Raw genomic sequence first — 13,437 nt, forward strand, 5'->3', positions numbered from 1 at the left:
CTGTTTTAGTATTTGCTAGCTAAGTATTATCTTAAGATTTTGGTTCTGGTTTTATCTGTCACTTTAAATTCCACATTTCCCCCAAGCGGAGTGGAAGGGGGTCAACTCTTTAATGGGCAGAAAAGATTAATACTCCAAGCATTTTTCTACTTTGAAATTAAAACACTATTTCTACGTGGAGAAGAAATGAATTTTAATGTGGTTTGAAATGAAAATATTATGTTTCAAAGTAAATTAAAATTTAGCCTTTCTTGAATAGTTTTCCTGCTAAAAGCACTCTAGTGAAAGTGTTCAGATCAGTGCAAAAACCAGGTATCCCAGCAGACGCATTGCTTCATTTAATCCCTGCTTTCTGTAACTTTGAGTTTGTTCTACTGATTATATAAGAAAAAAATCAAGGATGTAGTATTGGTGGGAAATTGTGTCTTTCTAGATAACAAACTTGGAGAAAAATAAGGCAACTTATACAGGATAGAGAATGAGATGCATTTTGCTTTGAGGCATAGCACTGCACCACCTACTAAGAAGGAGAAAAATGACTGCTACTGCTGAACCCAGGACAGAGAGTGACCAGCAGGCTGAAGGAGATGATCCTGCCCCTCTACTCTGCTCTCGTGAGACCTCAGTTGCAGTACTATGTACAGTTCTGGTGTCCTTAACAAAAGAAGGACATGGAGCTGTTGGAGCAAGTCCAGAGGAGGGCCATGAGGATGATAAGAGGGCTGGAGCACCTCCCATACAAAAACAGGCTGAGAAAGTTGGGGCTGTTCAGCCTGGAGAAGAGAAGGCTGAGTGCAGACCTCAGAGCAGCCTTCCAGGATCTGAAGGGGGCCTACAAGGATGCTGGGGAGGGACTCTTCATTATGGACTGTAGTGGTAGGACAAGGGGTAATGGCTTCAAACTTACACAGGGAAGTTCAGGTTAGATCTAAGGAAGAAGTTCTTTACTGTGAGGGTGGTGAGGCGCTGGCATGGGTTGCCCAAGGAAGTTGTGAATGCTCCATCCCTGGCAGTGTTGAAGGCCAGGCTTGACGGAGTCTTGGGCGACATGGCTTAGTGCGAGGTGTCCCTGCCCATGGCAGGGGGTTGGAACTAGATGATCTTAAGGTCCTTTCCAACCCTAACTATTCTATGATTCTATGTCCTAGTATGAAGAGAAATCATGATCTGCAAGAATGAAGTGAAGCAAAAATTAGAATTAAAAAAAATACATATCTAAAGGAAAAACAAGGTAGTAGAGTATGATCTAAATTAAACCATTGCCTGATGTAACCTGGAACATTATTATTAGGGTGTTGAGCTGACCCTTCTTGAAAAGCACAAGAAGCCCTGCCTTAGGCTTAAAGGCCTTTGACTGTTACACTGCAGTATTCAGTCTCTAATTGAAGTCAATGATCTCATAGCCTTGGGGATCTGACATGGGGCATAAATTTGCCACAGTTGTAGCTTCTAAATGAGCGTCGCTATTTTACAGTGATAGGAGAGCAGGGCCACTTGGCCTGCTCCCTCCCATTTCAAAGCAAAGAGTTCATAATGCTTAGAAAGCCTCGTTGTTTAATGCTAATGGACAGTATCTCTGTGAACTGAAATATATTTGCCATTTTGGCACCAAAGTGAGTAGTTTTCATGCTGTTTCCAGGCTCAGATTGGTTTTATTCCCTTGCTAATCTGAAGAGGTACCCTTCAGTCAAGTGGGGCAGTCTAAGAAAATCCTCTCCTGCTGTAAACCTCTAAGCCTGTATTTAACATAGAAATGAATTTCATGAATCAGACTAGGAATTAGAAGGAAACCTCTGGAGCTTAGAAGAGCCCTGTAGTCTCCATGTACAATGTAGAGGTGTTACAAGACAGCTGGCCTGGGCTGGGGACTAGTAGTTCAAATTTGCCCCCCAGCCCCTTGCTCAGCACCTCCCAGGAGGAAGGTCACTCGATGCTTAGTTTGGCTCTCTTGCACTCTGTCTTTTGGAGACCCAAGAGGCTGAGTGCCAAGTATTGGCACTTTTCGTTGCTGAGTGGTTGGCACCTCAAGAGCCCTCCCAGCCCACTTGTGACTTGGCTGCAGTGGCAATCTCTGAAGCACCATTTAGTCATGTTCCTGATTTGTGCTCAAGCTCGTCCTGAAATGCACGCATAGCTGCAGGGGGACAAGCAAGGACATGCCCTTTAGCCTGCAGCTCTGCAGAGGGCAAACCCAGGGCCCCATTCCCTATTTGCTTGTGCCAGAGTTGCCCATTTTGTGCCAACAAGAGGGAGGTCTCAGGCCCAATGCCATCATTAATATTCACTGGTTTAACTGAAGGGAGAGGGCCCTGTGCTTTCTGAAAATCAGCTTGTCCTCCAATGCCCTCTGGTGACGGGAACTAATTAGATGCCACTGCTATTACTGAATCCAGTTGCAAAACGCTAATGTTATTTTATTCCTATTAAATATTTTAGGAAAATACTGAGATTTCACACAAACTGAAGTCTGTGTTTGCTAGTTTGAATACAAACCTCTCTCTGTAATTGCTATAGCATTTCCTAGGAGTGGAAAAATAAGCGTGTTGTAAAGACACCATAACTTAGGGAATCTCCAAAGCTTATTAGGTTGATCCTTTAAATGCTTTAGTACTGATCCTTACTGCAGAGAAATACACTTGTGCGTGCCTGCGTGGCTGCAGAAAAGGCCTTGTGTTACCTCCTACGCTTAATCTCTCAGGATGGAAAAGCGGTGGCCCCGGATGACTCTTAGGAAAGCAGGCTGGTGAAATAATTACCGCCACTCGCATATGCTGGTGTGCAGCTTCTGTCCTCCGCTTGCCAGGGCTCGTGTGAGTGAAGGCACAAAACAGGCAGGAAGCGAGAAGGAGGCTGGGGGGCAAGACAGGTCTCCTTACTCGGTATTTGAAAGTCTGTCTGCCTAATAAACACTCTTCAAAACTAGACTTGGTTGAAACAACAACATGGGATATCTTACCCACTAGCTCTTTTTCTCATAGTTTGACTTCACTGTCAAACCATGGTGATAATAGGGAAGCAGGTAATAACACTGAAATACATAGTGAGTGGTTGGTGAATGGTAAATAACAATTTGAAATTAAAGATGCAAAGATACTGAAATAACTTTCCTAAGGTGGGTCGGATTTCTATTTTATGAGCCTGGTGAGCTTCTGAGTGTATTGGGCTATTTGATCATTTCTCTTACTATCTGACATCTCTGTTCTTCAAGCAAAAACCCCCCAGAAATAACACATGCTTTAAGAACAAAAAGCTCTAAGACTTTGCTGCCACAGTGTGCTGCTGTAGACTGAGTTCTTACAGCTTAGTTATTAACCGGTGATAAAGAGAGTTTGTAATTGGAACTGCCAGCAGAGCCTTGATTACTGAGGGGGATGTAGGCCCAAGTATAATTTGATAAGCTACTTGGGCATGCAGATCTGCAGCCATTAGTAACTGCCTCTAATGGCTTCAAACATCCCTGCGTTACATCTACAGCCCCTCTGCGCCTGTAGCCAGCACTGGTTGCTTCTTACTCCTGCCCTTTCCTCTGCAGCAAAACAGCTCTGAATGCCGTGTAGGGCTGCAAGAGCACACCAAGAGTTGTGTTCCAGCCTCTGCTCTGCGGGGCACTGGAGGAGAGACATCAGGGAGTATGTGAATGTGTGGTAGCTGCTGGATTTCAGCACCCTCATAAGGTGATCGGAAGCTTCAGAAGTTACACCAACCTTCCTGCTTCATGTTAGCAGAAGGTCCAGCCCAAGATGGGTGCATCAAACAACACATATCCTTACGTGTATCAGGGCAGTGCTCAGGAGGAAGGATGGTCAGAACAAGCTAGGACGTGCATCCATTTATCCCTCCTGCACAGCCAGGGTTTGCAATTCTCCCATACTTGTGCAGTGGCTATTCTAATGGCACACAGGACTATTACCTCCTTCCCCCCACAACAGCTTCCTTCCTCATCAGCAGAGCCCTCTCCCTGCTCCAAGGGCTACTAAGCCTGTTGCTTTGCATTTTATACATGAAATAACCTTTTGCTGTAGCCATGCATCTGTCTAATAAAACCACTGGGGCTTCAGAAATAAAGACAAGAGCTAGGCATTTTATGACCTTTTTGAGGAAAGAGATCCGTCTTAAGATTGAGCTGGCCATAAGCAGGGAGTACGACATAAACCTGTGCAGATTACCTCATCTCCATGCAATGGAAGTTAATCTTTTGGAAAAGATGGGTGCCTGTTCATTACAAGCAATTACCATTGGTCATAATCCTTCTAGGAAGTACATGGAGAATGACTCAGTCCATTTGATGAGTTATACTGCCGGTTTTCCCTGAAGCACTGACCGGCAGAATTACCAAGGCTGGTCCTAAGCTTTCTGAATATGTATCAGTGCAGCATTTGGCTTAGCTTGCAGTAACATGCAACTAATTGAAGGGGACTCACCAAGATAAAAGAGGCAGAGGATGAAAACCCAGCAAAGTCCTCCTTCTCCCCGAGTGTGCACTGGCCCACCCCATATTTCTGCACTCTTTTGATAGGTCTGCAGCCAAAGAAGCTCCAAGCTACTAGCAATACTTCATATTTATGCAACTGAGGATATTAATGCTTTACAAACATTAATTTAGCTTCAAAACAGGTACGTGGATGGGATCCTACATCTCCACATCTATGGCATGTGTGAGGTATGGAGAGAGAGAGGGAGAGCAGCTCCATAGTCACTGAGAAGCATGTCAAGCTCAAGGCTTCAGCCAGGCTCACAGGAAGGTTAAGCACAGGCTTTTCAGAAAGACCTGGAAGCGGTTTACTCCTGCGCAAACAGAAGGCGATGACAGCAAGCAGACCTGAGCCAGGGCAAAATGCTATGGAGAGCATTGCCTGAAATGACTTGTAGCAGGCTCCCTAGGGGGTTGGTCACACAGCCAAGAATAGATCCTTCATCAGAGCAGCATTTTTTCTGCCCCCAGGTCCAGTGGTATTGCCAACCTGGCATTTCAGAGGAAGAAAGAGATTCAGTAGCTACATTTTTAATTGAGAGTTAACCCAAATCTTGTGTTATTTGGAGCACTATCTCTGTGCAGGTGGATGTGTAGATGTCCTTGCTAACGAGATATGAGCACTCTGAACAGAGGGCTTATTTTGATGGCTTTACTCTGCATACCTCCCTGTGCAAACTTACCCGAATGCAGTTCTTCTGTCAGCACTAGACGGGTGCATGAAGCATTCTCTACTACATTGGCAACACGCATTTAGAAGCATCACTATTAAGAAAAAAGTAGCAAGTATTCTCAGCAATGTTTGAAAGCAAGCAGTGTGCATGGCTAGTTCCACAGCAGTGGCTTTAATTTTCTGCCACTGCAGGGCATAGCTGATCTAACATTAACTGTGGGTTTGCACAATGTCAGAACAACCGTAAGAATTTCAAAAGCAGCCTTGTGTGTATTCAAGAAAAAACTACCAGGGAAAACTCTGCCCAAAACTGTCTCGTTGAAGTAGTTGGCTCAAAGACCTCACCTACCTCGGCACATGAGCCACAGGAGGACAATACAGTCCCCACTAACATGCGATGGCTGTCAAATGAGTTGTGTGTTGTTGAGGCATGTTTTCAACAGCAGCGTGGAGAGTTTAAGTTACCACAAAGCGGTATCTCACGATTGGCCTGCTGGCGACTAAAACAAATCCAGCTTTTCACAGGGGCTCTGTGAACGCAGCTGCAGCTGAGGACTGTGCAGGTTCACGGCTGTGTTTTGCCAGCCCACCTATCACAGTACTTACATGCACATTAGACTTTCTCGAGCATTTTAACATAGATTGGTAGACCAGAAGTTAAATAAAAACATACAGGTTCTTTTCTTGTTTTGGCAACACCATTCTAAACACTAGCCATGCTTCTAGAAATATCTGGAATAAATTATTTTTGTTTTGTTGGGGTCTGCATAGTCTCTGTTTGAATTAATTGAAAAGACGTGATTAGAGAGAGAGTGTTGCACTACACTGAACGTGGCCTTTCGTTCTCTTTTGTTAAAAGTCAGACCAGTTTCTGGCAAGAGTGGTCCTGTTGAAAATCAGTGAAAAGTGAAGGACAAACATAAATATAGGAAGCTTAAGCCTGCACACCTGTGTTCTGTGAAATTTGGACAGAATTAAATAGTGGTGCAACTGAGTATACAACTTATTGTTAGCTGTCTTTAAAAAGATGGGGTTATAAAAATCTGGTTTGCTGTACAAATAGATGTTTGGGATGTTTCATGCACGCACTTATGGCACGTTACTTCTGTCAATAGAAAATGTAAGTGGTAAGCATCCCCATTGGCTTTTCAGCTGAGGCAGACTACCAAATATCACTGTGGTAGAGATAAGAGCTTAGAAGTAGTATCCAGATGCACATGCCCATGTACACATTAACCATGTGTGACATCAGGTTGCCATTCTGCTGCTTGCTGCATTATCTGTTGACAGCTATGATTCGTTACACCTCAGGGCCTGAGGTCACACTCCGTGGCCATGCACACAGACAGCAGTTGTTTGTACACCATGGTCCTGCTGTGCGAACCAACCTGTCAGCTGGGTCTCAGGAGGGCAAGCGCTAGTTGGTGAATGTGTTAACATGATGTAGTCAGACAAGATTTTGTCCTATCCCATCAGATCTTGTCTGAGTTTGCCTTTATACATTATATTTACATCCTCAGGAGAAGGGGCTTTTTTTGTTCTTTCTCCTCTCTCCTTTCCCCTGTTGCCCTTTTAAACACTTGTGCATCACCTTGTTTATTTTTACAACTGGTCCATGCAGAGACAGGCCAAGGAGGAGGCTACTCACTGCACCTACAGATTTGTGGTTACTGCATTATGAGACAGAACTTAGCAGAAACAGCAGGGCATTCAGTGCAAGAAGAGAGTCTGTTGATGCTCTCAGCTGAAGACTCGGCAACTGGAGTCGAATGTGCTGGCACCTTCAAAGGAGCATCAGAGTCTCTGTTCTCACTGGCTCGTCCAGAAGTGCATATGGTTCCCAGAAACAATGACTGGTACCACTTTAAGAGTCATATTTTAATGGAAACCTACATGTTAACCCCACACATCCCACAGAAAGAACAGACTGCAAAACTGGAAGCAGGCAGGAACCCGTCTTCTGGTTAACCAATGTCAGAAGACTTCTGATTAGAGTTTAGTCATGCTTTTCACAAGTCAAGCGTTATTTGTGTGGATCAGCCTGGCTTCCTCTCAGGCTGACACAGACACGCAACTGAAATCAAAGCCTCTGAGTAGCATGGCGGGGTCATAGCCTAATGAAAAATTAAATCACACAGTTGTGCACAGCACACACACTAACAAGGGCTTTACAATAAAACATCTCATTCCCCACAACTTCTTCTGAAATTAGATACTTTTAAGTGGACTTGTCATAGCTTTAAAAATCCCCACTCAGTGCTGAAAATTAATGCTCATTTTCAGATATAATAAATATTGGCAAGGGCGTTGTAGAAACAAGCAGCAAGAGCTGAGCATCCCTTTGGCCTTTTTCCTTTGGCAGAGGATTCTTCTGAAGCTCTGGGATTCAACTCTAGCAAACTGTATATGGAGCTGCACTGCAGCCCTGTCAGTAACTCAGGCTTTGGCTGAGTGACAGGCTGGTGCTATGCAGGAAAAGGGTCACCCGCAAAGCTGGGAATAAAAATGGAATCATGCCTTTTCCTTCTTCTTTTAGTCCTCTGCTTTAAAAATGGTTCATTTCTTAAAGATGAACTAAATGAGGGTATAGATACATTTCACAGGAGTATTTTAGCACTCTAAAAGGCAAGGTAAACAGCTACATGTTATCAGCATGTATGCTCTCTTTGACACACACAGAAACACTTGATAGAATCAGTTGTGCTTGTAGGACTGCGCATAAAGGGTAAGTTTGTATGTCTCAGATTACGGCTAAATAGCTGAGAGTCGAAAATCAGGCAGCTTCAGCAGGAAAGAGGTTTTTAAACTTTTGTGAGATTTTTCCTGCCAGGAAGAAGGCTTCAGAGGGGGAAATGAAGTAAGAGTTCTGACTGGCAGAGTACTTTTCCATAACCACATGTCAGAAACTGTAGGACCTCTAAGCCAAGGTTGTGGGATGTGCATGGTTATTTCCGAAGCGCCAAACACTGACTTAGGTTTGGATAATATTTCCTTACATTTAGCTCTCTGCTATTTTTAAGAAATCTCAGGGCACCCTTAAGGTAATAGAGGGGGAACTCACCCACTGATTTTGCTATGCCTATCTCTGCAGGCACCTGATATCATGCTCAGTGATGTGCACAAGAACACAATCATCTTTCTAATCCCTAATCTCTCCAGCCACAAGTGGTACTGGAGTGGCCAGGAGGACTCTAGCCAGCTTTCACTGTTCTGCTGTTCAGAGGCTTGCAAAGGCTGCGAGACTTCAGGCTGGCAAATGGCACCTCACTGGAAAACTATTGCAAGGCTATTTTGAGAGAGGAAATACCAAATACCAAACCCCTACTCAGTGGAATTACATGAGAAACCACTATGTGGAGCCAGCCACTAATTATTTAGCTGATGAGAAAACTGGATTCAAACAACTTTGTTACCAAAATTTCAGGTGCCTGTGCTCCCCCGTTGCCTTTTGGTTTACAACATAATTCCAGACATGAAACAATTTGCTGCAATGTAAATCAGACGCATAAACCCATTGGTGAACTTAGTAAAGTGGTGATGTGGAGACAGAAAGACACATCCCTTCCCTGTCTTTGGGAGAGAATTCTCCACCAGGTTTCCTGTGCTTCCATCTACCTTATTCCTTGGTTTGCTCCCATCTAGTCTTGTGGCCTGTGAAAGAATAATATGTGTTTCCCAGACTAAACAAGAGAACAGAGTACAGCTTGAATGTCATTGCTGACCACATGCTGTGATTTGTGTACATCATCTGGCAGATGCAGAGCCTCCTCAGCCACTAGATTAGGATGGAATTTGATTTAGAAAACAGAATAGCTACTAGATAATGTGTATGTTCAAAAGGCTGGGGAATACGATAAACTTATCCAACCTTAGGCATGAGAGGTAATTTCAAATATTAGGGAAAGGGACAGTAAGAAATGCACACACCAAGGAAACCTTACCTGTTACACAAGACTTCCTTTACTGATGAGCTATAATGAGAATTTATGGAGTAAAAGTTCAAATCCAGCTTTGCCCTGGAAACTTTCATCACCGTTTACTCCATTACTCAATGTGACCACTTCTCTGTGTTTCCAATACTGAGTTTGGACGTTCTGTTACAGCCAGGCAAACAACTGGGATATAGCAAGATGCAGGCACTTTTTGTTGGAAAGAAACTCAAAGAAAGAAGAATCTCAAGAGTAACTTGAGGTTTTTGTAGTAATGTCAGATTTATCTGCCTTATTCCTCCCCTATTTCCAAGGCAATGGAGAACTGAAATACAGGAGAGAAAAATTCTGACACCCTCAGTAACCATCTCAGATAAACGTATTACTTGGTGCATGCAGCAAGCCACCACAGAGATAAGATACATATTGTTGGTACTGGGAACCATAGGCCACCTGCTCAGGAGTGTCACTTAAACACAGTAATTTCCTGTAGAGCACTCAATTGCAGAGGGAAGTCTTCTGTCCATACTGATGAGCATAGGAAGTACGACTCTTGGCTCTATAAACAGTGTGAGCCACAGAGTCTCTACCCTGCAGGATATTCAGCTATAGAACCCAAGCCTTGAACACAGCTTGTGCATGCTATGAATTTGGGAATGTATGTATGTATTTCTTCCCATAGCATCCATTCTCTGGATTTCTCTATCTCCAAAGCAATACAACCTATTGACAGGAAATCACCCACATAAATTCTTCTAGTGAGTGAGCTCAGACTGCTCATGCAACTCACACCTGAAAATGGCATTCACTGAACCTAAAGTAGCCAGTAAAGCATGAGGGAGGCAAAAGCTGTAAATTGCCCCCCCCCCCCGAGAGACTCAGGTTTCATGAATAAACAGCCCAACCTCCATTAACCTAGCTGTAAAGTGCCTTGAAAATTGGGCATTCAGGATGATGCTTTGTCAGTCTCTCTCACCAAGTGAAACATTCCCAAGGAAATAATTCAATATTCATTCAGGATAAACAACTTGGACACAAACTCGTCTCTTCCGTATCTGAGTGTGTGTCTCATTATTGCTAGGCTGTAGAGCTAATCTTCTATTTTTTCACAAGCTCTGTTCTTCCCCCGCCCTTGAATGCAAAAGGGAAATCTTTGGAGTATAAATTGAAATGAATCCACATCCATGTCCCCTGTGACTTGACGATGAGGCTGGACACACCACCAGGCTGTACACATGCTTTTTGCTGCCCAGCTTCTCAGCCAGTGTCCTGCGGGCAGAGCACACAGCTCGGAGTTTCAACCGTTCTGTCTTCTCTACATTAGCAAGGCCTGGCTTGGGCTAGACAAAAGAATCAGGTGTACTCTCATCCCAGTGGCAGCCCTGCATCTCCCTAGGTAAGATACTTCCTGACCTATCCAGACTCTGGGGCTTTAAAAGCCCAGGTTTTGTGGCCTTATTCGGGGTAGCTCTGATTCTCCCACTGCAGAGAGACTGGAGAAGACGACTTCTGTGCAGTCACCCAGTAAAACCCATCACTGAAGGTGTCCACACCCAGACAGCTCTGAGGGCCTGACCATCCACAACAGCCCCGAATCTGGGAGCCTCCTACAAAAACTGGACACAAATGGCAGCCTCTACGTGTGTTGGCACTGCAACTTTGGCAGATTCATAACGCTGGAGCCCCTCAGCAGACACTCAAGCTGTTGCAGTCCTGGCCAGAACTATCAGCCACAGCTGCTTTGTCTCATCTAACAAAGGAGCAGTGATAAGCAACTTCAGCAGTAAGACTAAAATGAGAGTGTTGTGAATGTAAATTGCATTAATAAATTATATTGCTGCTTTGTTTTAGAGATGCAAAATTTTCATGCGTTAGAGGAGCCGTTTCTGTGTTACAAATGTGTGTCTGTCTGAAGGAACATTGTTCCCAGTTCAGGAATCACCAAAGAACAACCCATCGTACCTGATTTAAGCCTTCAAAAAAAAGTATTTTGTAAACACACAGCATTGCAGAGTAAATAAGCAGCAGCCTGGAGTGCTGATAGGGTTATTTCCTAGGTTTTAGGAAGTAGTCATTCCCTTTTTTTTCTGCCTTAATAAAGCTCGTCCTACTTAGAGATGACAAACCCCATTTGTTAGGAGGTGGCAGGCTGTACCTGAGCTCTGCTTAGGTTGCATGAGGCAAGAAGGGCAACAGAGCAGGGCGCACAGACGGGCTGGACAGAGCTGGCAGGACTCAGTACTGAGGGAAGGGAAAAGAACCAGAAGAGAAAGACGGGGGAAACTGTAAGGAAGAAGCAGGAAGTGGCAGAAAGGGGGACTACAGGGGATGAGCAGAGATTTTAAATAAACAAACCCCACCTTCTTCCAAAATCGCCTTAGACAGACCAGATCTCTGGGTTCTTCTTATTGCTCTCAGCTCCAAGGCCCCTTTGCAAAACAGTTACTCCTCCTTGCTCCACCATCTCCTCCCCATGAGTGACAATGTCCTGATACCACCAGCTCCAACATTCTTTCCATGACCTTAGGACTATAGCTAGGAGTCGCTGTGATACTTTGTTTTATTTTAATTAGGAGTCTTACGAACTTACATTAAAGAGAATGTTACTGCTCTTCCAAAGAAATAAAGGAACAGAAATTGCATGTCCGCCCCACCACATTAGTCTGTGTGATTTCCTGCTCTTTCATCATATGATCATATGCTTGTTTCCAAAGGATCCTTACCGCTGTCAGAGTAGCGCAGGGAGATTTAGGCTCTTTTTTTTCCTCGCAGAGATTGGCATTAAATAATAGGTAAGGCAGGGGGTTGCATAAACAGTAATAAGATTACACTGTTGGATGCAGAGTTAAAATGTAAGGAGGGCAAGGCAGCATCAGGCCCCTGCTTAGAAGAAAATAAAAGAGGCAACCATTTCCTAGCAGCTGGAAGAAACCTGAACAATACTTAACGATGTGAAGACATAATGAGAGTCCCAACATGTCTGCTTGTCTGTTTAGACAGTTAAGAAAGCTGAACACCAGCCTAGATGTAACTCTGCAGCCTGTCAAAACAGACTAAGAAGTCTAAACTGATGAGACCCCTAAACACTGCGGTCTACTAAGCATGTGCTTGGGAATGCTCCTGTGGTGGGCACACTGGCTGAACCAAACTGTGCACAGCTGACTGCCACTTGTTTTCTGCTCCACAAGGGACACTTGGGAATAGCTCAGCAGATGGCTGAACTCTCATGCAGCAGCCTGGCTGTGGGTAACGAATGTGAGTTTTTCCTAGTTCGATGTTCAGTTTTTCCCCACTTCTTAATATCCGCCATGAAATACTAGAACAGTGTGTTTACCATCATTCTCATTTAGCATTGCTATGCTGTTCTTAACTATTTGAAGTTAATGGAAATATGCTTTGAGCATGTGAAATGCCATGTAATCCTAAGAAATCTTGACAACAATCCAGTACTTGATATTTACCAGACACTTTAATAGTTTCAGCCTGAGTCTTTTAGTTCTCCTGCTGTAGAAATAAGATGCCTAATGCCATCGCTGTGCTGCAAAAGTAAGTTAAGTACCGTGGGAGGAAGCTGGGTACCATGGAGGTAGAAGAGCAGAAGCTCTCGGAAGCATTACCCTTGTATGCAGTGGAGGATAGCAAATAGAATAAGCAAGGCCTGATGCTGTATGTGGAATGAACAGGGCAACAGGCAGCACTGTAATCATACAGCAAGACTGTTATTTAGTTAAAGGCGGGAGAAGAGCTGGTACACAGAGCAGAGCACACTGCAGCTGGAGGGGTATTTTTATTTGGACAACTTGTAACCTTAGTATTTTTACTGTGTGATTTGAGGCAAAAGGTAGGGGAAGAGGGTGTGCTTTTAGTATAAACACTGCTGTCCCACATTCTTGTGAGCTTCTGCAGGTCCTGTTGATCTGCACTTATTTGTTTGTGTGTGCAGGTCACAGCAGTGCCCGTTTCCTTGCTTCCTGTTGTACTTCCTGAACACTCGTTTACTCCTAGTGAAAAGGGTACCTACTGTGTGTTCCAGCTCACAGCCTTGTCTCGCTTCTGCTCACCAGATCTGTTAATAGCCTAAGCACAATGCCTTTGCTAACCCCAACACTGTGTATGCACCGAGTATTAAATAATCTCTACTCACAGTTAGTGAAACAAAACAGATAAATTTTATAAGGGTTTCTGTTGTGCTCAAGCACAATGTTACTATGCTTGAGCACGGTAACCCCGCACATCTAAGGAAAACGACGTCTCTGCCTTGTTCTTATGCCTCAGTTTCCTTTTTGGTGGGTTGAGATCAGAATTGTTTTAAGTATATGGGCTTTAAACCACGAATCCTCTCTCCTGGACTGTCCTTTAGTTAA

The sequence above is a fragment of the Strigops habroptila genome, chromosome 7, assembly GCF_004027225.2.
Source record: "Strigops habroptila isolate Jane chromosome 7, bStrHab1.2.pri, whole genome shotgun sequence".
Taxonomy (NCBI): Eukaryota; Metazoa; Chordata; class Aves; order Psittaciformes; family Psittacidae; genus Strigops; species Strigops habroptila.